At 47.7% G+C, this 23,506-nt stretch overlaps 1 long non-coding RNA gene across 2 annotated transcripts in view; it reads left to right on the top strand.

Moving 5' to 3' along the window:
• Positions 1-23,506, top strand: part of LOC141270612 (uncharacterized) — a 56,648-nt gene that overhangs the window by 18,160 nt on the left and 14,982 nt on the right. Inside the window, exon 1 of one of the 2 annotated variants that reach the window (XR_012321713.1) lies at positions 8,484-8,580. The exons of the other annotated variant lie outside the window; for it this stretch is intronic. This is a non-coding gene — a long non-coding RNA (uncharacterized lncRNA). Of the gene's footprint in view, positions 1-8,483; positions 8,581-23,506 lie in introns of those variants that run through there. 2 annotated transcript variants of the gene reach the window in all.

Genomic DNA, 23,506 nt, shown 5'->3' with positions numbered 1-23,506 from the left:
AAAGAGTCTGGGCTGTGGGGCCATCATACACTATAAAGGGAGCTGTAGGGGTCATAATATAGTGTACAAGTGGGTGTGGGGGCCATCATACAGTATATATTGGGCTGCAGGGGCCATCATACAGTACTGTATATATGGGGCTGTGAGGGCCATTATACAGGATATAGGGAGTTGTAGGGACCATCATGCCAGTTATAAGGAGTTGTAGAGACCATCATACAGTGCATAGGGAGCTGTGGGGACCATTATGCAGTGCATAGGGAGCTGTGGGGACCATTATGCAGTGCATAGGGAGCTGTGGGGACCATAATGCAGTGCGTAGGGAGCTGTGGGGACCATAATGCAGTGCGTAGGGAGCTGTGGGGACCATAATGCAGGGAGTAGGGAGCTGTGGGGACCATTATGCAGGGAGTAGGGAGCTGTGGGGACCATTATGCAGGGCGTAGGGAGCTGTGGGGACCATTATGCAGGGCGTAGGGAGCTGTGGGGACCATTATGCAGGGCGTAGGGAGCTGTGGGGACCATTATGCAGGGCGTAGGGAGCTGTGGGGACCATTATGCAGGGCGTAGGGAGCTGTGGGGACCATTATGCAGGGCGTAGGGAGCTGTGGGGACCATTATGCAGGGCGTAGGGAGCTGTGGGACCATTATGCAGGGCGTAGGGAGCTGTGGGGACCATTATGCAGGGCGTAGGGAGCTGTGGGGACCATTATGCAGGGCGTAGGGAGCTGTGGGGACCATTATGCAGGGCGTAGGGAGCTGTGGGGACCATTATGCAGGGCGTAGGGAGCTGTGGGGACCATTATGCAGGGCGTAGGGAGCTGTGGGGACCATTATGCAGGGCGTAGGGAGCTGTGGGGACCATTATGCAGGGCGTAGGGAGCTGTGGGGACCATTATGCAGGGCGTAGGGAGCTGTGGGGACCATTATGCAGGGCGTAGGGAGCTGTGGGGACCATTATGCAGGGCGTAGGGAGCTGTGGGGACCATTATGCAGGGCGTAGGGAGCTGTGGGGACCATTATGCAGGGCGTAGGGAGCTGTGGGGACCATTATGCAGGGCGTAGGGAGCTGTGGGGACCATTATGCAGGGCGTAGGGAGCTGTGGGGACCATTATGCAGGGCGTAGGGAGCTGTGGGGACCATTATGCAGGGCGTAGGGAGCTGTGGGGACCATTATGCAGGGCGTAGGGAGCTGTGGGGACCATTATGCAGGGCGTAGGGAGCTGTGGGGACCATTATGCAGGGCGTAGGGAGCTGTGGGGACCATTATGCAGGGCGTAGGGAGCTGTGGGGACCATTATGCAGGGCGTAGGGAGCTGTGGGGACCATTATGCAGGGCGTAGGGAGCTGTGGGGACCATTATGCAGGGCGTGGGGAGCTGTGGGGACCATTATGCAGGGCGTGGGGAGCTGTGGGGAGCATTATGCAGGGCGTGGGGAGCTGTGGGGAGCATTATGCAGGGCGTGGGGAGCTGTGGGGAGCATTATGCAGGGCGTGGGGAGCTGTGGGGAGCATTATGCAGGGCGTGGGGAGCTGTGGGGAGCATTATGCAGGGCGTAGGGAGCTGTGGGGAGCATTATGCAGGGCGTGGGGAGCATTATGCAGGGCGTAGGGAGCTGTGGGGAGCATTATGCAGGGCGTGGGGAGCTGTGGGGAGCATTATGCAGGGCGTAGGGAGCTGTGGGGAGCATTATGCAGGGCGTAGGGAGCTGTGGGGAGCATTATGCAGGGCGTAGGGAGCATTATGCAGGGCGTAGGGAGCTGTGGGGAGCATTATGCAGGGCGTAGGGAGCATTATGCAGGGCGTAGGGAGCATTATGCAGGGCGTGGGGAGCATTATGCAGGGCGTAGGGAGCATTATGCAGGGCGTAGGGAGCATTATGCAGGGTGTAGGGAGCATTATGCAGGGCGTAGGGAGCTGTGGGGAGCATTATGCAGGGCGTAGGGAGCTGTGGGGAGCATTATGCAGGGCGTAGGGAGCTGTGGGGAGCATTATGCAGGGCGTAGGGAGCTGTGGGGAGCATTATGCAGGGCGTAGGGAGCTGTGGGGAGCATTATGCAGGGCGTAGGGAGCTGTGGGGAGCATTATGCAGGGCGTAGGGAGCTGTGGGGAGCATTATGCAGGGCGTAGGGAGCTGTGGGGAGCATTATGCAGGGCGTAGGGAGCTGTGGGGAGCATTATGCAGGGCGTAGGGAGCTGTGGGGACCATCATGCAGTGTGTAGGGAGCTGTGGGGACCATCATGCAGTGTATAGGGAGCTGTGGGGACCATCATACAATTTAAAGGGTGCTATGGGGGCACTCAGGACATTATTTCTTTTAAATGGGTGCATCATCAGAAATTTCTTCTTTCACCACCCCCGAAATCATCGTCCATAGACTTGAAGAAGAACTGTGTAGTTTGATTGTGGCTTTAAGGGGGCATTATTACTTAAAGGGGATACTCAACGGTATTTGTTGCTTGGAGGGAACTCTTCAGATATTGAAACTTTCATAAGAGCATATCTGGCATTACTTGCTAGGTAGCACAGTGGGGTCTTTACTACTTTCTATGGGACGCTATTATTTTTATAGGTCCCCTCTATCTGGCACACAGTCTTTGTAGCATTAATTGGTGGAGGGTAATCATAGTAATGACATAATTTTTGAAGTATTGAGGTTCCTATTCCACGTCGGAGGAGCAGGCAGCATGGGGAGGTTGTGCAGGGTGGGAATAGATGGGGACGGTGCTGGAAATGTGAAGTCAGATGGTCTCTGTACAGTGTTTTTTTTTTTTTTATGTAGAGGCAATGGTCATATCATAATACTATGTACTCACTGTGTAGTGTTGATGGTAGAGGGCATTGTGTAGCGGGATTATTATTGCCTTGTATAGAAGTAATTTTGGGAATATTGGTCTTTCAGTTGTGTATTTTAGGTTAGCAACAATGGTGTACTGTAATTATATATGTACAGGTCCTCTTTTAAGTGGCGGGGAGGTTGTATGGGGAAACACCTACTTTGGGGCTTTGGCCCCTGATCTTTTAGGACCCTAGCAACGTCCCGGCATACAAGGGATATGGGGCACAAAGTGTTCTGGACGTTTCCTTTACAGTATGAAGCATTTTCCACACAGTATCCTTCCTCTGTAATATACTCCAGGACTTGTGAGGCGCACTGTCGCTCCCTATTTCACCATAACTCGGCCTCCGCACTGCGGTGCTGATCAGCAGGTCTGCTTACTTGTTCTTCGGTTTTGCGTACTGTCTTCCACTACTGGCGCCCTTGAACCCTTGCAGTCGTGACTCCCACTAGTACATCATATTCAGTACTGCTTTGGGGTCCGTAACTCGGCGTCCAATCCAAGGACCCTTCTCTGTAAGGCCACTCTGTCTCATCGGTCCAAAAAAGTCGGGCGCACTTCATGGCCGCCTCATATAGAATGAATGGAGCAGCATTTTAGCATGCGTACCACCGGTCCAATCTAAAGGGGATGAAGGTTCCTGTAGATTGGAGCTTGTTTTCATTGGACAACCCCTTTAATTTTTCACACCCTTTTTCTGCATTTAAGTCTATTTTTTGGTAAATATTCGATGACCTGGTGTAATTTGTGATGTGTTGTTCTTCACCTGAGGTTGTATTGACCTCATTTTATAACTTCTAAGGACCAGACTTTTTTTTAATATATCCTGAATAGAACACAATAGAATTGTATGGAGAACATTATTGTGTTCTTCACAATTCAAGGCTACGTCTCCTTATGAGATCTTTTTCTTGAAGGTATATGGCCCTCAGGTTCTTTATCACCATGCAATCTGAAGAGCCAACTTAGACTAAGAGTGGCCACCACTGGGCATACACCATGGTGCAGCAAGGGCTAGCAATCTGTCCCTCCAATTGTGTGGGTACTTATTGCTTAGGGAATGTCAGTCCAATTCTTCTTTTTAAGAGGGTTCACTGTCTGTGCATCTCTGTGCCCGAAGAATATTAACCTGGTGTTACTGTATTACTGCTGCTCCAAGTGGCAAGCACATGGTTCTCTTAGACACAGTGCCCTTGTTTAAACCCAAGTAGACTTGAATTGGAAAGGCCACTGGTCTGGACCAGGACTCTGGTTGTGTCCGGTGATGGCGGCATGCACGGTTTCTATGGACGTGTCTGTGTGTAGTCAGAAAAGAATTTCAGTGGTGGTCTAATAACTGCAAGGACCGACGGAGGTGATGGACAAAGGTAAACGAGTGGCTGCAGAACGGTTGGTAAATGTGGCCACTTCATGCGAATATTGGCCACTGATGACTGAGGTCTCCCTCCTGGTTTGGTCCTGGAGCCCCCCGGCCACTTGTTGAACATCTTTCCTGTTTTTTACGGTTACACAAGACCCTGTGTCTCCTGTATTCTGCGGCTGCATCCCGTTCTTCAGTCTTCTTTCTGTAGCATGGTGTGTATGACGTCCTGGATACAATGTTACTGCTCCATCACAGACTGAACCCCAGAACAATTGTCATGGAATTTGGTACCAGAGTTCTCTCTGTGTATGGAGCCCCCATATTTTGTGATTACTCTTATCATTCTCACTGTGTAAGGTGAAATCCAGGAAAAAAAACACACAAAACAATAAATATATATATAATTAATTTTTTTTATTGTAATAGCAATAAGCAACATAGTTACATAGATAGTTACATAGTTTATAAGGCCGAAAAAAGACAAGCGTCCATCCAGTTCAGCCTATTTCTTGTGCACTGCAGCTATTCCGCAGCGTTGATCCAGGGGAAGGCAATAAAAAACCATGCGGTATAGGCCAATTTACATCATTGAGGAAAAATTCACTTCCCGACACCAATCTGGCAGTCAGATTAAATCCCTGGATTAATTAACGATCACTAAGCATAAGATGTAATTTTATTGTTCTCAAGAAAGGCGTCCAGGCCTCTCTTGAACTCATTAACATTGTAATGAAAATATTACTGGTCCTTTAAGAAATTAAACTATGGCCACAGTCACTCTCAGATTGGCCCCGGTGGAGACCACAAAACGAGCTGCGGTCATTGGGGACCACCTGAGAGTCATTGGGACCCAAAGATCCAGAAGAAGGCAAAGAAACCCCCCCCAAAAGAAATCTGATTCAGGGGGGAAAAAAATTCCTTCCTGACCCCATTTCTGGCGATCGGATATTTCCCTGGATCTCGTGTATCCTGCTGCATATTGCTGTATATAACATAGGCTTACGTCATGTGAACAATGACCAAATAGCTGTTGGCTGAGAACTCGTCCTGTATGATAAAATCTGCGATGGAGGTTCCTAATACGGCTTCCAACGAAGATGTGAAATCATCCAAATGTGTATAAGAACTAGCGAGTGATGAAGGAGACAATGGCTGGGAGGTAATAAGTCATTACCTGTCTGCCAATATCTTCTTCTGGAAGACTTCAAGATATCATGTATTACATATTATTCTGAAAGAGCCCCATGTAATACCACATGTGTCCTGGAGAGGCCGCTACGTCCAGCAAAACACAGCTGATTGCTGAGGGTGTTCACTGCCAGACCCCCGACTATCAACTGATTGCCTGCAAGTCCTCATTTGGGGACAGGAGTTGTTCACACTTGGCATATTTTGTGATTCATGAGGGGAGGACAGTAGCCGGATATAGACTTCTTCTATAAAGTCAGATTAAAGGGGTTTTCAGGAATGTTTTTATGTAATATATAGGAGGTTCCCAGTGGTAGAGAAAACACACAGAGCTTTACTTTCTCCTGCTGCTCCAGCTCTGGATCTTCAGCGCTTCCTGTGGTCTATTGTGACAGGCTGCAGCGGTGATGGCTCAACTTCAGCACACATCATTGCTGCAGCCAATCACTGAGCTTAGAAGCTCTGTCAGCATGGCCCACTGAGCCAAGTGATTGGCTGCAGAGCTGCAGTCATGATGTCACCCTTGAAGCCAGTGACTAAAGATCAGCGGCAGCGGTGAAGTGCTGGAGCTGGAGCAGGAGGTAGTAAAGCTTCATCTGTTCTACTTAAGTGACGATTTATAGGATTTATATTTAAGTGATGAAAAATAATTTGCTTGTGTCGCCACTTTCCGAGATCCGAAAGCCGTGGCGTTTTCATGTTTCGGGAATGGGGCTGCGTGAGGGCTAGTTTTTTGCACCACAAACTGATGGTTATATTGATATCATTTTGGGGTATATACAATGTTTTGATTGCCTGTTATTATATATTTTTTTCTTGTTGCAACGACTGAAAATCTGTAATTCTGGCATTTTATTTAATATTCTAGTTACGCCGTTTACTAAATGGATTAATTTATTTTATATTTTGATGGATCTGACTTTTACAAACGCAGCGATATCAAATATGTGTATTTTTTTAATGGGGGGAAAACTGGGATGAATTGAACTTTTATACTTTTTTCATTTTTTTTTTTTTTTAACTTTTCACTGTATTTGTTAGTCTCTTTAGGGGGCTTGAACCTGCAATCATCTGATTGCTTGTGCTATATACAGCATTGCTATATATAGCAGAAATCACGGTCTCCTATGAACACTAGCAACAGGCTGGCTGTCACAGGAATACAGTGATGACAGACAGTGTGCAGTGATGAGGCCACACATACCAGGATTGGGGGGTAAGGAGGCCCCACATACCAGGATTGGGGGATGAGGGGGCCACACATACCAGGAATGGGGGATGAGGAGGCCACACATACAGGAATGGGGGATGAGGAGGCCACACATACCAGGAATGGGGGATGAGGAGGCCACACATACCAGGAATGGGGGATGAGGAGGCCACACATACCAGGAATGGGGGGATGAGGAGGGCACACATACCAGGATTGGGGGATGAGGAGGCCACAGATACCAAGATTGGGGGATGAGGAGGCCACAGATACCAAGATTGGGGGATGAGGAGGCCACGCATACCAAGATTGGGGGATGAGGGGGCCACGCATACCAGGATTGGGGGATGAGGGGGCCACGCATACCAGGATTGGGGGATGAGGGGGCCACGCATACCAGGATTGGGGGATGAGGGGGCCACGCATACCAGGATTGGGGGATGAGGGGGCCACGCATACCAGGATTGGGGGATGAGGGGGCCACGCATACCAGGATTGGGGGATGAGGGGGCCACGCATACCAGGATTGGGGGATGAGGGGGCCACACATACCAGGATTGGGGGATGAGGGGGCCACGCATACCAGGATTGGGGGATGAGGGGGCCACGCATACCAGGATTGGGGGATGAGGGGGCCACGCATACCAGGATTGGGGGATGAGGGGGCCACGCATACCAGGATTGGGGGATGAGGGGGCCACGCATACCAGGATTGGGGGATGAGGGGGCCACGCATACCAGGATTGGGGGGTGAGGGGTGCCATGCATACCAGGATTGGGGGGTGAGGGGGCCATGCATACCAGGATTGGGGGGTGAGGGGGGCCATGCATACCAGGATTGGGGGGTGAGGGGGGCCATGCATACCAGGATTGGGGGGTGAGGGGTGCCATGCATACCAGGATTGGGGGGTGAGGGGTGCCATGCATACCAGGATTGGGGGGTGAGGGGTGCCATGCATACCAGGATTGGGGGGTGAGGGGTGCCATGCATACCAGGATTGGGGGGTGAGGGGTGCCATGCATACCAGGATTGGGGGGTGAGGGGTGCCATGCATACCAGGATTGGGGGGTGAGGGGTGCCATGCATACCAGGATTGGGGGGTGAGGGGTGCCATGCATACCAGGAATGGGGGATGAAGAGACCATTCATACCAGGATTGGGGGATGCAGAGGCCATACATACCAGGATTGGGAGATGAGGAGACCATTCATATTAGGATTGGGGGATGAGGAGACCATGCATACCAGGATTGGGGGATGAGGGGGGGCATGCATGCCAGGATTGGGGGATGAGGGGTGCTATGCATACCAGGATTGGTGGATGAGGGGTGACCATTCATACCAGGATGAGGGGGGGGCATGCATACCAAGATTGTGGGTTGAGGGGTACCATATGTGCCATACTGTTACAGGGCGGTATTCCGTGCCTTGATTATCAGGCTTGACTATCAATAATGAATATCCGGCTAATACCTTGCCTGTTACTACTCCGATTCCTTTACTGTACACTATACTAAATGGTGACTAACTGAGACAAAAACCGTGTTATCAATAAAATATATTTATTACACAAGTCAACAGTTAATTCTACTATTTAATACCACACTAACACTGAATATAACAATAATAATACGGATATACAATTAACTTAGTTACACTTCCCGCCCACTTACCTAAAAACATACATACATTAATTACAGCCCACCCGCCTATCACTATACTATTCCTATGGAGGAAAAGAGGTTACAAGCAGTGATACTTAGCCACTTGAAGATGCCTTGGCTGCAGATGTGCTGCTGAATCAGGAGAGGCAGAAAAGGGGACTCAAAGGGTTCACAAGGGAGCAGAGGAGGATGGGACAGATAAGGCTGGGGGCTGAGAGGTAGGGATATGAGGGGGAGTAGAAGCAGAGCAGCAGAGTGTGATGCTGTGAGGGGTCAGTTGCTGGCTGCTGCACACAGACACAGATGCTGCTGGTAAGTCTGCAGAGGAGAGGGCAGAGGGACCGTGGCTGGGAGCAGACAGGACACGTGGGGCAGGAGAGGGGACACAAAGGGGAGCAAGCACAGAGGGCAGGTGACAGCAAAAGAAGAAGAGAGCGAGCACTGCTGCTGCTGGGTATTTAAATCCGGCAGGGCGCACTCCCGTTAGGCCACGCCCCCGCTCCCGTTTGGCCACGCCCCCATCTGCCTCCTGAAGGTGTGCATGCAGGGTGTGAAAGCCCAGCATATCTCTGGGCACACGCATCCCTGCAGGCATCTGCGCGCGACCTGTCGGCAGGGCACTTTGAAGTGCAGAGCATCCACACGGATATGTGTTAGAACCTTCCTGTTTGTTTTTGTTTCTATCTTGTGCTTTGCGGTCTCGTGACTATCTTCCTATTTATTCCAGCTCCGCCCTTCTGGCCTTGCTGGACTTCAGTGTTGTTTAGACTGTCTTTCTAGCCAGGTGCTTTTGTGCCTATCTATCTCTAGTTTGCTTGGTCATCTGGACCTCTAGTACTTTTGTCAGTTTATCTTTTGCTCTGCAACAACTTCTGTTAGGAGGTGTCCCATTTTTTGTCCCAGTCCTTAGTTCTTTTAGGGACCCCTCCCTTTCTCTATAGGTCTCCGTTCAGACTAGCCGAGGACGAAGGCGGGTCTGTTCACAAGGAACAGGTCGCCCGCTACAACGTAGGGACTCAGCTTAGTCTTACTGTAGGGACAGCTCTCCCCTTCTTTCCCTAGTTTATATTGCAGATCATAACAGTAAGTCCAGCCCAAACAAAAAAAAAAACTTTAAGGAAGGAAATCCGGGGATCAGTATGGTTTCTGTTCAAGATTTGGCTCAACGCCTGCAGGGATTGTCTCTGGAGGTGTCCGAGCTCCGCCAACACGTGAGTAGCTGTCCTGGAGTGCATTTTGTGGAACCGAAGGTAGGACTCCCTGATATTTTTGATGGTAAGATTTTTTTTCCTTTAAAAATGCTTGTTTATTATATTTTCGTTTGAGACCAAAGTCCTCTGGGAATGAATCACAGCTCATTGGGTTTATCATGTCACTTTTGCGCAAGGAACCACAGGGGTGGGCCTTTTCTCTCCAACCTAATGATCCGTGTTTTAGGTCAGTGGAGGATTTTTTTTCTGCTATGGGGCTATTGTATGACGATCCTGATCGAGTCTCATCTGCTGAGACAGAACTGAGACGTTTGAATCAGGGGTCAGGTGATGTTGAAAATTATTGTACACACTTCAGAAGGTGGTCCTCAGAAGTGAAATGGAATGATTAGGCATTAAAATGTTTTTTTCTTGCTGGTCTAAGTGAAAGGGTTAAGGATCTGCTGATTTAATTTCCTGCACCTGAAACCTTGCAAGAAGCCATGCAATTAGCTATACATGTGGACAGTAGACTGTGTGCCAGGGTTTATGATGAAAAGATTCCTGCAATGGAAGCTCCTAGTTCCCAGAGGGTCTGCTCGGACGGCGGAGAACCGATGGAGGTTGGGGCAATGTCACTCCGCTCTCAGGAAAGAGACAGCAGGTCTTCCAAGGGATTGTGTTTTTATTGTGGTAAATCTGACCATTTGATTAAGAACTGTGAGCTTCGTTTGAGTAAAAAAAAAAAAAAAAAAATGGTCAGTTACGCCCGTATTGCTTGTTTAAACTCTAAGGGAGTATTTCTTTCAGGGACTACCTCATTGCAGGAAGATTTGATTGAATTTCAGGTATTTGTGGATTGTGGTTCAACACTTAATGTGATTGATAAGGGGTTTTTGGAAAAACTTAAATTGGAATCCAAACCTTTGTCATCACCTATTTCTGTGATTGCAATTGATAACACTCCTTTGAAATGTATTACTCACAAGGTTGCTGCATTTCCACTCACTATCAATGGCATTCACCAAGAAAATTTGGATTTGGTGGTATTAAATAATTTACCCTCTCCAGTCGTTTTAGGTTTGCCTTGGTTAAAACTGCGCAGTCCTTTACTGGACTGGTCTACTAATGAGATTAAGTCTTGGAGTCCTAAGTGCTATGATAAATGTTGTAAAGGTTGCATTGCGGCTGTGGAAAAAGGGGAATTACCTGTACCTATTCAGGATTTTTGGAAGTTTTTTTCAGAGGAGGAGTCTCAAGTTTTACCTCCTCATAGGGACTATGATTGCACCATTGAGTTTGTTCCTGGAGCTACTCTTCCCAAGATTCGCTTATTTAATCTGACTATCCCTGAAAGAAAGGCCTTGGAGGAATACATACAGACGAGCTTGGCTGCTGGTCACATTAGACCTTCTAAGTCGCCTGTGGCTGTTGGATTTTTCTTTGTTAAAAAAAAAGACGGCGGTTTACGTCCATGTCTGGACTTTCGTGAAATTAATAAGATTACCGTACGCAATTCCTACCCATTGCCGTTAATTCCGGACTTGTTTAACAAGTTAGTAGGGGCCAAGTGGTTCTCTAAAATTGATCTCCGGGGGGCATACAATTTGTTACGAATGAAGGAGGTTGATGAATGGAAAACTGCTTTTAACACTCCGGTAGGTCATTTTGAGAATCTGGTGATGCCCTTCGGTCTTACCAATGCTCCCGCGTTTTTTCAGAACCTTATTAATGACATCCTGAGACCTTTGATTGGCAAGAATGTGGTTGTGTATTTGGATGACATTCTGATTTATTCACCAGATCTGGAGTCCCATTGGCAGAGCGTACGTGAGGTGTTGAAGTTATTGAGTGATAATTCACTCTTTGCTAAGCTGGAGAAATGTGAGTCCGCTGTGCAGAGAATTAGTTTTTGGGCTACATTATCTCCAGCGAGGGCTTTGAGATGGACCCGGTGAAGGTTCAGGCTGTACAGGAATGGCCTAGGCCTATTGGTTTGAAATCAATACAGAGATTTTTGGGTTTCGCCAATTATTACAGGAAATTCATTAAGAATTTTTCTATAATTGTTAAACCTCTAACCGATCTCACCAGGAAAGGTGCGAATACGGTCCAGTTGACTACTGAGGCCATTGAAGCTTTTGTGTATCTCAAGGAGAGGTTCAGTTCTGCCCCTATCCTTATGCAGCCTGATGAGACCAAGCCTTTTTTGGTCGATGTTGATGCTTCTTCTGTGGGGGTCGGTGCGGTTTTGTCTCAGGAGAACAAGGATGGAGTACATCCCTGTGCTTTTTTTTCGAGAAAATTTTCAGAAACCAAACTTAATTACGATGTTGGTAATCGGGAATTGCTGGCTATTAAACTTGCGTTTGAACATTGGCGTAATTTCTTGGAAGGTGCTAAATTTCCTGTTCAGGTTTTCACAGATCATAAGAATTTGATCTATCTGGATGCTGCCAAACGCTTGCATGCCCGTCAAGCTAGGTGGGCACTTTTTTTTTCTCGGTTTAATTTTTCTGTTACCTATATCCATGGTACTAAGAATGTTAAAGCCGATGCTTTATCTCGCAGCTTTTCTCCCATGGTTGGTACCGAGGAGGAGGAGAGCATTTTACAGGAAGGAGTTATGGTAGCTGCATTGGACTCCGTTTTGGAAGAAGGGATTCTGAAAGCCCAAGAGGATGCCCCATCTAACACTCCTCATGGGAGGTTGTTTGTGCCTAGAACCTCTAGGAGAGATTTGTTTGTGGAGTATCATGAGTCTCGGTTGGCAGGTCATCCAGGAATTTCTGAGACTAAGAGACTTATCAGTCGCAGTTTTTGGTGGCCTGGGTGGCAGAAAGAAGTCATCAAGTGGGTGCGTCAATGTACGGTGTGTGCTAGGTCAAAGGCTTCCCATACCCCTGCTGCGGGGTTTCTTTGCCCTCTGGAGGTTCCTAGTGGGCCTTGGACGCATCTGGCTATGGATTTTATTACTGACCTTCCTGTGTCCGAGGGTTTCACTGTCATCTGGGTGGTCGTGGACTGTTTTAGCAAGATGTGTCATTTGGTCCCATTCATTAAGCTACCCTGCGCTAAGACACTCGCTAAGGCGTTTGTTAAGGAAATTGTCAGGCTCTATGGCGTTCCCACCGACATTGTTTCTGATAGGGGACCTCAGTTGTGGCTCGCTTTTGGCGTGCTTTTTGTGACAGGTTGGGAGTCCATTTGTCATTTTCGTCTGGCTATCATCCTGAGTCTAATGGACAGAAAGAACCAGGATGTTGAACAGTTTTTGCGTTGTTTTGTGGCAGACAATCAAGAGGGGTGGTCTGAGTTTCTGCCACTCACAGAATTTGCTCTTAACAACCATACATCCTCCTCTGCTGGGTGTTCTCCTTTTTTTTGTTGTACTGGGAGACATCCGTCTTTTGGTTCGTTCTCCAAATTGGGGTCGGCGGTGCCGGAGGAGAATTTTTCCAGTGATTTGGAGAGAGTTTGGACTAATGTACGTTGTAACCTTCAAGAGGCTAACAAAAAGTCCAAGAAGTATTTTAACAGGAAACGTAAAGAGGTTTTGTTTACTGTGGGTGACATGGTTTGGTTTTCCTCAAAGAATCTGCGGTTGAGGATTCCCTCTAAAAAATTGGGTCTGAAGTTTGTGGGGCCACTTAAGGTGCTTCATGTGGTTAACCAGTCTGCTGTTAGGTTGGAGGTTCCCTGCTCCTGGAAGATTAATCCTGTGTTTCATGTTTCCTTATTAAAAAAGGCTGATGTATCGGATAGGGACGCCACTGTCACAGTTCCTCCGGTGGTGGAAGACGGCGAATATGAAATTTCTCGTATCCTGAATTCCAGAGAGCATAGAGGGAGATTGCAGTATCTCGTCGCTTGGAAAGGTCTCGGTCCCGAGGATAACTCCTGGGTTAAGGCGGATGATGTCTCTGCCCCTAGACTTGTCAGAGCTTTCCACAGGAGATTTCCAGATAGGCCTGGGCCTGGAGGATCTGGAGGATCCTCATAAAAGAGGGGGTACTGTTAGAACCCTCCTGTTTGTTTTTGTTTCTATCTTGTGACCATCTTCCTATATATTCCAGCTGTGCCCTTTTGGCCTTGCTGGACTTCAGTGTTGTTTAGACTGTCTTTCTAGCCAGGTGCTTTTGTGCCCATCTATCTCTAGTTTGCTTGGTCATCTGGACCTCTAGTACTTTTGTCAGTTTATCTTTTGCTCTGCAACAACTTCTGTTAGGAGGTGTCCCATTTTTTGTCCCAGTCCTTAGTTCTTTTAGGGACCCCTCCCTTTCTCTATAGGTCTCCGTTCAGACTAGCCGAGGACGAAGGCGGGTCTGTTCACAAGGAACAGGTCGCCCGCTACAACGTAGGGACTCAGCTTAGTCTTATTGTAGGGACAGTTCTCCGCTTCTTTCTCTAGTTTATGTTGCAGATCATAACATTGGGCAGATGGTGGTGAGTAAGTCGGCTTCCCTGCTGGGGGAGTGGGCCAGCGTGCAGGGAGGCTGGTACTACAGTACCCCCCTTTTACGCCCCCTCTTTTTCAAGCCTGCAAGGAATCTCTCCAGAAGGTCTCATCAAGACCAAACCCCTTCCAATCCACAAGAAAAAAAAGTTTTTCCTCTTGGTGACCAGAATGTTCTCTACCTTGAAAATGTTTTTCAGGGCTGACTGGAGCAGGAGTGGTGCCAAAATCTTTGAAAAAAGGACTGAGAACCACAGGTTTGAGGAGAGACACATGAAAAGAATTGGGGATCTGTAAAGAGGCCGGGAGTCTGAGCTTGTAGGCTACTGGGTAAATCTTTTTTAGAACCTCGAACGGACTGATGAACTGAGGGCCCAGTTTATAGAAGGGTACCTTGATACAGACATACTTAGACGACAGCTAGACCTTTTCCCCAGGGCGAAACAGGGGCGGATCCAGACGTCTCTTGTCTGCATGTCTTTTCATGCATTCAGAGGAATTCAATAAGGTGAACTTGGTGTACTCCCAGTTTTTAGAAAAACCCTTGACAAGAAATTCGGCAGCAGGAATATCGGAGGTAGTGGAAACAAGGAACAGAATATTATGATGTTGACCATAGACCACAAAAAACTGAGATTTGGCAGAGGATTCACTCACAAGGTTGTTGTATGAGAATTCGTCCCCAGGCAGGAGTTTGGCCTAGTTATTGTGGTGGGCATTGATGAAGTGCTGCAGGAAGTTGGTCAGGATCTGATTGACCTGCTCTACCTGATCATTGGATTGAGGAAGCAAGAGGTAAACTGGATGCCTCTATCCGAGACATATGGAGTGGTAGACTATGGAGACAGAAAATATGTAGAATAAACTTCTCTTTTAGCACTGGAGCAGATGGGAGGCCAGGCACAGCAGTGAACTGAGCCATCTTGGAAAAGCAATCCACAACCACCCAGATGACAGTACAACCGGCCGATACTGGAAGTTCGGTGATGAAATTCATTGAAATATGCTGCCAGGGAGCAGATAGTATGGACAAGGCAAGGAGCCGACAGGCTGGAAGCTGCTACAGAGTCTTGAAATTGGCACAAGAGGGACAGGCAGAGGCAAAATCCGCAATATCCTTGCACAGGGTCGGCCCCAAATAATGTCGGGAACTGAGGAGAGACGTTTTCTTCTGTCTGGCATGGCCAGCCAACTTAGATGAGTGACCGCACAGTAGGATCCGCTTTCTATCTGGTTCAGCAATGTAAGTCTTTTTGGAAGGAAGCTGAGACAAATCCAATGGAGCGACCCTAATAATTTTGGAGGGCTCAATGATGTGTTGTGACTCCTCCTCCTGGTCGGAAGAAGGGAAAGATCTAGAGTGCATCTGCCTTGACTTTCTTATCAGCTAGCCAGAAATGGAGAGTAAAGATGAAGCACACGAAGAACAGAGACCACCTGGCTTGTCGTGGATTAAGCCACTGAGCGGACTGCAGAAAGGCTAGATTTTTCTGATCAGTGTAGATAACCATCAGGTGAAACGCTCCTTCAAGCAAGAATCGCCACTCCTCCAGAGACATTTTATCGCTAACAGTTCTTGATCGCTTATTGAGCTGTTGCGTTCTGGGGCTGAGAAGATTTTGGAAAAGAAGCCCCAGGTCACCAAGCGACTGGAAGAAGACTTCTGGGTAAGAATAGCTATGTCCCCTGAGGAAGAAGCGTCTACCTCCAGAAAGAACTGCTTGTTGTTGTCTGAATGATGCAGCATGTGAGCTGAGAAGGCCTGTTTTAAAGACAAAAAGGCATTCTCTGCCTTTGGAGTCCATATCTTAGAATTGACCACAATACGGGTCAGAGTAGAAATAGGAGCAGTCCCAGAGGAGAAATGCAGAATAAACTGGCGCTAGCAATTCGCGAATCCTAGAAACTGCAGGATAGCTTTCAGACCATCTGGACGGGGCCACTTCAAGACAGCGGATACCTTCTCGGGATCCAATTTCAGACTGATCTCGGAGATGATGTACCCAAGGAACGGAAAAGAGGTCTGCTCGAAAACGCACTTTTCATATTTGGCGAACAGATGGTTCTTTCTTAATCTCTGCAAGACCTGGCAAACAACCCTTCGGTGTGAAGGCAGCTTGGAAAAGGACACCAAGATGTCATCTAAGTAAACTACCACACACGTGTAGAGAAGGTCCCAGAAGATATCTTCCACCAGTTCTTGAAAGACTGCAGGGTCATTATAGAATCCAAATGGCAGGTATTAAAGGCTGTCTGTCATTCATCTCCTTGGCATATTCAGATCAGGTTGTATGCCGCCCCGCCCGAGGGTCGAGCTTCATGGAGACCCTGGAATCTTTAAGTCGATCAAACAGCTCAGAAATGAGAAGCATGGGATATTTATTATTTATCGTAATTTGGTTGAGACCTCTATAATTGATACAGGGTCGAAGTGAAAAGTCCTTTTTATCACAAAGAAGAATCCTGCTCCAGCCGGGAAGGAAGACTTCCAGATAACTCCCCTGGCAAGGTTAATAATAATAATAATAATCTTTATTTTTATATAGCACTAACATATTCCGCAGCGCTTTACATACATTATCATTGCTGTCCCCATTGGGGCTCACAATATGCATTCCCTATTAGTATGTCTTTGGAGTGTGGGAAGAAACCGGAGGAAACGCACGCAAACATGGGGAGAACATACAAACTCCTTGCAGATGTTGTCCTTGGTGGGATTTGAACCCACGACCCCAGTGCTGCAAGGCTGCAGTGCTAACCACCGAGCCACCGTGCTGCCCAAGGTTCTCTTTAATATACCCGGACATGGATTGGGTAGATTTGGCGTCATGGAGGGGATGAGCCTGGTAGCTGGTCAATAGGGCAGTCATACGGCCTATGAGTTGGAGTCCCCCTTTTATCAAAGACGTCAACGTACGTCCAATATGCAGCAGGCAAGCCAGGTAAATTAGATGGAGAAGCCGGAGGTTGAGTAGGATGAATGGGAACTTGACATCTCTCATGCCACTCCTGTCCCCAACGGAGTACTTCTCCAGATTTCCAATCCAAGACCGGCTCATGTTTTCGCACCTATGGCAGACCTAGAAGCAGACGGTGAGACAGACCTGGCAGCACATAAAGATTAATCTTCTGTGAGTGTAGCATTCCTACTCGAAGTTCCATAGGCTTGGTCATGAACAGAATTCAGAAAGAGGTTTTCCATCCACCAAAGAAAGCACCAACGGATCCTGAAGACGTTGGATCAGGATTTGATACCACTCCACAATGGCCTGTTGAATGAGATTACCTGCAGATCTGGGTTCCAGGTAGGCCGACTCGACAAAACAGATGCCGTCACTGGACATGGACATAGACACTGACAGAGTCTGCGATGGAGAGGAACTATTCTTGCCCAGGGTGACCTCTCCAACAGACTGCAGGCTATGGAGTTTTCCGGTCTCTCTGGGCAGGAATGTATTACATGCTCAGGACTGCCACAATAAAAGCACCTTCCTTCAACAAAAAGGACCTCATGATGATGTTTGGTCAACTTGCATGGACTCTGGAGAAGGTGCCGGAGCTGATGCTTGCTGCATGACCAGTCTTAGAAAGGTAGGAGTCAGGCGTACAGGTCTTCTCTCTCGGGTCACCTCTTTGGAATGCTCCTAATACCTGTTGTCTATCTGTGTTGCCAGAGACACCAGGTCATCCAGTGAGGTGTGTATATTGCGACCGGCCAACCTGTCCTTGATTCGCTCAGAAAGTGGCTACCAGAGCCTCATTATTGCAGGAGAGTTCAGACAACAAGGTGTGAAAACGCACATCCTACTGTCCCACTGTGAGATTTCCATAGCTCAGTCTGAGGAGAGAAGATGCTGCTGAGGAAGCACGGCTGGGCTCATCGAAGACCTTATGGAAGGCTTCTAGAAAGGACTGGAGGTTCGACACAAGAGGATCCCCTCTCTCCCATAGGGGGTTCAGCCATTCCACTGAGATGGAACATGATGAAGGCCACTTTGGCCCCATCTGAAATGAACTGATAAATCAAGAGTTCGAAGTGTAACGTGCACTGATTAATGAATCCCAGACATAGAGCAAGGTCACTGCCATAACGTGGAGGAGCTGACAGACCGGGTCAGGAGCCGGGTACATACAGTACAGACGAAAAGTTTGGACACCCCTTCTCATTTAAAGATTTTTCTGTATTTTCATGACTATGAAAATTGTACATTCAGACTGAAGGCATCAAAACTATGAATTAACACATGTGGAATTATATTCTTAACAAAAAAGTGTGAAACAACTGAAAATATGTCTTATATTCTAGGTTCTTCAAAGTAGCCACCTTTTGCTTTGATGACTGCTTTGCACACTCTTGGCATTCTCTTGATGAGCTTCAAGAGTTAGTCACTGAAAATGGTCTTCACTTCACAGGTGTGCCCTGTCAGGTTTAATAAGTGGGATTTCTTGACTTATAAATGGGATTGGGACTATCAGTTGTGTTGTACAGAAGTCTGGTGGATACACAGCTGATAGTCCTACTGAATAGACTGTTAGAATTTGTATTATGACAAGAAAAAAGCATCTAAGTAAAGAAAAACGAGTGGCCATCATTACTTTAAGAAATGAAGGTCAGTCAGTCCGAAAAATTGGGTAAACTTTGAAAGTGTCCCCAAGTGCGGTTGCAAAAACCATCAAGTGCTACAAAGAAACTGGCTCACATGAGGACTGCCCCAGGAAAGGAAGACCAAGAGTCACCTCTGCTTCTGAGGATACGTTTATCTGAGTCATCAGCCTCAGAAATCGCAGGTTAACATCAGCTCAGATTAGAGACCAGGTCAATGCCACACAGAGTTCTAGCAGCAGACACATCTCTTCAACAACTGTTAAGAGGAGAGTTTGTGCAGCAGGCCTTCATGGTAAAATAGCTACTATGAAATCACTGCTAAGGACAGGCAACAAGCAGAAGAGACTTGTTTGGGCTAAAGAACACAAGGAATGGACATTAGACCAGTGGAAATCTCTGCTATGGTCTGATGAGTCCAAATTTGAGATCTTTGGTTCCAACCACTGAGTCTTTGTGCGACGCAGAAAAGGTGAACGGATGGACTCTACATGCCTGGTTCCCACCGTGAAGCATGGAGGAGGAGGTGTGATGTTGTGGGGGTGCTTTGCTGGTGACACTCTTGGGGATTTATTCAAAAGTGAACGCATACTGAACCAGCATGGCTACCACAGCATCTTGCAGCTGCATGCTATTCCATCCGGTTTGCGTTTAGTTAGACCATCATTTATTTTTCAACAGGACAATAACCCCAAACACACCTCCAGGCTGTGTAAGGGCTATTTGACCAAGAAGGAGAGTGATGGGGTGCTACGCCAGATGACCTGGCCTCCACAGCCACCAGACCTGAACCCAATCGAGATGGTTTGGGGTGAGCTGGACCGCAGAGTGAAGGCAAAAGGGCCAACAAGTGCTAAGCATCTCTGGGAACTCCTTCAAGATTGTTGGAAGACTGTTTCCAGTGACTACCTCTTGAAGCTCATCAAGAGAATGCCAAGAGTGTGCAAAGCAGTCATCAAAGCAAAAGGTGGCTACTTTGAAGAACCTAGAATATGACATATTTTCAGTTGTTTCACACTTTTTTGTTAAGTATATAATTCCACATGTGTTAATTCATAGTTTTGATGCCTTCAGTGTGAATGTACAATTTTCATAGTCATGAAAATGCAGAAAAATCTTTAAATGAGAAGGTGTGTCCAAACTTTTGGTCTGTACTGTAGCTGGCAGACTGATGTCACATCTGAAGTTGTTGCAGCTTGGGTAGGTGCGGATGCGGACAGAGTTGTCAGCATATCTAGTCGGGTGTTTACTGTCTGCAGGTAGAATCGGATTTTATTCTATTGATCTTTCTGGCGGGAGACCTCCTGGTACAGGTCAGAGATGGAGGAAGCTTGAGAGCCAGCAGACCCAATGGCCCGTGCAAACTGTTAGGATGGGTGGTGGAACCACTGTGCCATGGCCTGAGGAGAGCCTGGAGGGGCGTGACTAGGTGCCACACCAAGTCTGACCTCGAATGCACGGCAGCTGACGATACCGCGATCCAAGGGGAGGCGGAAACAAGTGCTACAACAGGACTGACCTTAGATGCACGGCAGCTGACCCCCAAGGGACAGGAGGCTCTAACTGCCAGGAATAGGTAGACTTGGCAAGCACAGGCAAGCATGGCAGGTATAGTGACTGACATGGCTGACACACAGGCAGGCAGGTGCTGGCGGGCACAGCTGATATACTGTTAATATCATAAACAGGACATTCTGACCCATATTATATAATCAATTATTTAAATCCTGAGAGTACCCACAAAAGCAGTTTTAATATTAATTACCATCAGGCAAACAATAATTCATAAACTCATAATTTTATGAAGTATAATCAGCTAAATTTTATTAGTGAAAGAATTATTACACAAATTATACCAACTACAGATAAATTCCCATAAAAACCCTTTGAAACACTATTAAAACACAAAGAAATAGGGCAAGCTGTTCATAGAGATGGTGTACATCAGGGGTCTCAAACACGCGGCCCCTGAGGCTGCTTTATGCGGCCCGCAGGCACAGACCCCTTAAGGATCCCGACCTGGTCCAGGAGGAGCCGCCGACAGCAGCGCTGCATTGCCGCACAGAGACAGTCTCCCAGCACTGCATTTCCAATGCCAGCCGCTGGCCAATCAGAGGCCAGCAGCTGATATCTGCGTGTCGGCGCAGCGAGTATGACGTCATTGCCATATGCAGATGTCAGCTGCTGGCCTCTGATTGGCCGGCGGCTGGCATTGGAAATGCTGTGCTGGGAGACTGTCTCTGTGCGGCAATGCAGCGCTGCTGTCGGCGGCTCCTCCTGGACCAGGTCGGGATCGTCAAGGGGTCGGACTCTGTGGTGCCTGCGGGCCACATCTGCAGGAAGGCCGCCGAGGGAACGGAGGACAGGTGAGAATCATCTTCTCTTTTTTTTTTTTTTTTTTTTTTTTTTTTTTATGTGTGTGAAGAACAGCACAGGGGGCACATAGCCACAAGAGGGGACCTGGATGGGGCACATAGCCACAGGATGGGGACCTGGATGGGGCACATAGCCACAAGATGGGGACCTGGATGGGTCACATAGCCACAAGATGGGGACCTGGATGGGTCACATAGCCACAAGATGGGGACCTGGATGGGGCACATAGCCACAAGATGGGGACCTGGATGGGGCACATAGCCACAAGATGGGGACCTGGATGGGGCACATAGCCACAAGATGGGGACCTGGATGGGTCACATAGCCACAAGATGGGGACCTGGATGGGTCACATAGCCACAAGATGGGGACCTGGATGAGGAACATAGCCACAAGATGGGGACCTGGATGGGGCACATAGCCACAAGATGGGGACCTGGATGGGGCACATAGCCACAAGATGGGGACCTGGATGGGGCACATAGCCACAAGATGGGGATCTGGATGGGGCACATAGCCACAAGATGGGGATCTGGATGGGGCACATTAGTACAAGATGGGGACTTGGATGGGGAACATTACTACAAGATGTTTGCCATTATTACTATATGATGCTAATTGTAAGACAATATTACTGAATGTGGCCAATTGGGGGAAACAAAATTGTAAAAATCAAAAAAATTAAAATAAAGCATGAAAAAATATTGGGCACTAAAAATGCTGTTTTATATGTAAACTAAAGTAAACACAAAAAAGTGCACGTTTATTATCGCCACATCCATAACGACCCAAGCCATAAAAAAATAAACACGGAAAAAATGTTCAAAAGGTGTATACAAAAAAAATGGTATCACTAAAAATGTCACATTGAACAAAGAATGCGGCCCCCCAAATTCAAATTTTTTCCATGTGCGGCCCATATACCCAGCCGAGTTTGAGACCCCTGGTGTACATGATATATAGGGTAAAAACTAATAATACATAAATATCACATATGGGGCTCATATAGTTAAATACTTGATTCTTATATGATACCAAAGAGGTATATAATCAATAGTAAAGTGCAGATGCAGTTGTAAATAAACAATATATATATGGAGTATCGAGTAAGTATATCACAGCGGCATAGATGGCAGTAATCAATTTCAGATGTTCAGAGACTATACCATAGTGTCAGTGGTGTATGCCATTAGACCACTATGCCAAGTCCGATTATACCTCCTAACAATACATATCTGATGTCAGGTAAGTATATCGCAGCGACATAAATAACAATAGTCAATAAATTGATTTTTCAAATATTCAAAAACTATACAATAATATAAATAGTCGATATCATTAGACCCATATACCAAATCCAATTGTACATCCCATGCAGATTTTATATATCATGATTATGATTATACACACCATATGCCATTGCAAAATTATAGCAGCTCGCTTAATATTAACACAGCTGATATACAGGCAGGCAGGTGCTGGTGGGCACTGCTGAAATACAGGCAGGCAGGTGCTGGTGGGCACTGCAGGAATACAGGCAGGCAGGTGCTGGTGTAACATCCCTGGTGGCGTGCTTGCATGACTTACCACCTCCCACCATGCGAGACTGCAATCTTACCTGTCAGGCAAGGCTGCACACTTTGCCTCAGTACCTGTTGTTTGTATGTCTCTTGTCTGCTGGCTTAGGGCAGCACTGTTGCTTTCTGATTCTTAAAGCTGCAGTGTGCGCAGTCCTAATGCGTCCCCAGCCTATTGCTGTGAGTCATTGGGTACTTAAAACCCCTCCACCCAGTAGTAGCAACACTTTCCTTCAGTTTGTGCCTTGCAACTGAGGTGCCAGGTCCTGTCCTGCATTTTGTCTGTTTTCGCTATCCTGGGGGCTGTATACCCAGGCCTGTTATCTGTATCTGTGACTTCTAGTCTGTTTCCGCCTCCCTGGGGGCTGAGTTCCCAGGCTCGTTCCTGTATCTTGTTCCCGGTTCAGTCCCTGTCTGAACAGTGTCCTAGCTCGTTTCCTGTTTGTCCATGTCCGAACCTTCCCTTTTCCTGCAGTGTCTGAACCTACACCTAACTCCAACTCGTTGTCTCTGTACTTCTGTTTGTGAGTTTTGTGTACACTCACTACTTCATTGTAAGTACCTTGTGTTTATCTGGTTCTACTTGTTCACTGCACCTGCGGTTTTGCTCTGCTCTGCTTGTTCACCGCACCTGCGGTTTTGCTCTGCTCTGCTTGTTCACCGCACCTGCGGTTTTGCTCTGCTCTGCTTGATCACCGCACCTGCGGTTTTGCTCTGCTCTGCTTGATCACCGCACCAGCGGTTTTGCTCTGCTCTGCTTGATCACCGCACCTGCGGTTTTGCTCTGCTCTGCTTATCTACCGCATCTGCGGGTTTTGCTCTGCTCTGCTAATCTACTGCACCTGCGGTTCCGTTCCTGTGTTCCAGTCTGTGCTGGCCCCTATTCTGTCTGAGTTCCTACCTGCCAGTACCCGCCTGTCTGCATGCCAGCCGTGCCTGCCAGCGCCCACCTGTCTGCATGCTAGCCGTGCCTGCCAGCGCCCACCTGTCTGCATACCAGCTGTGCTTGCCAATACCCACCTGTCTGCATACCAGC

This window comes from Phyllobates terribilis, unplaced genomic scaffold (genome assembly GCF_046119375.1).
Source record: "Phyllobates terribilis strain yellow unplaced genomic scaffold, ASM4611937v1 Scaffold_5__5_contigs__length_657084704, whole genome shotgun sequence".
NCBI classification, from domain to species: domain Eukaryota; kingdom Metazoa; phylum Chordata; class Amphibia; order Anura; family Dendrobatidae; genus Phyllobates; species Phyllobates terribilis.
Note: the sequence above shows the minus strand (reverse complement) of the source record. Positions and strands in the feature narration are given on the sequence as shown.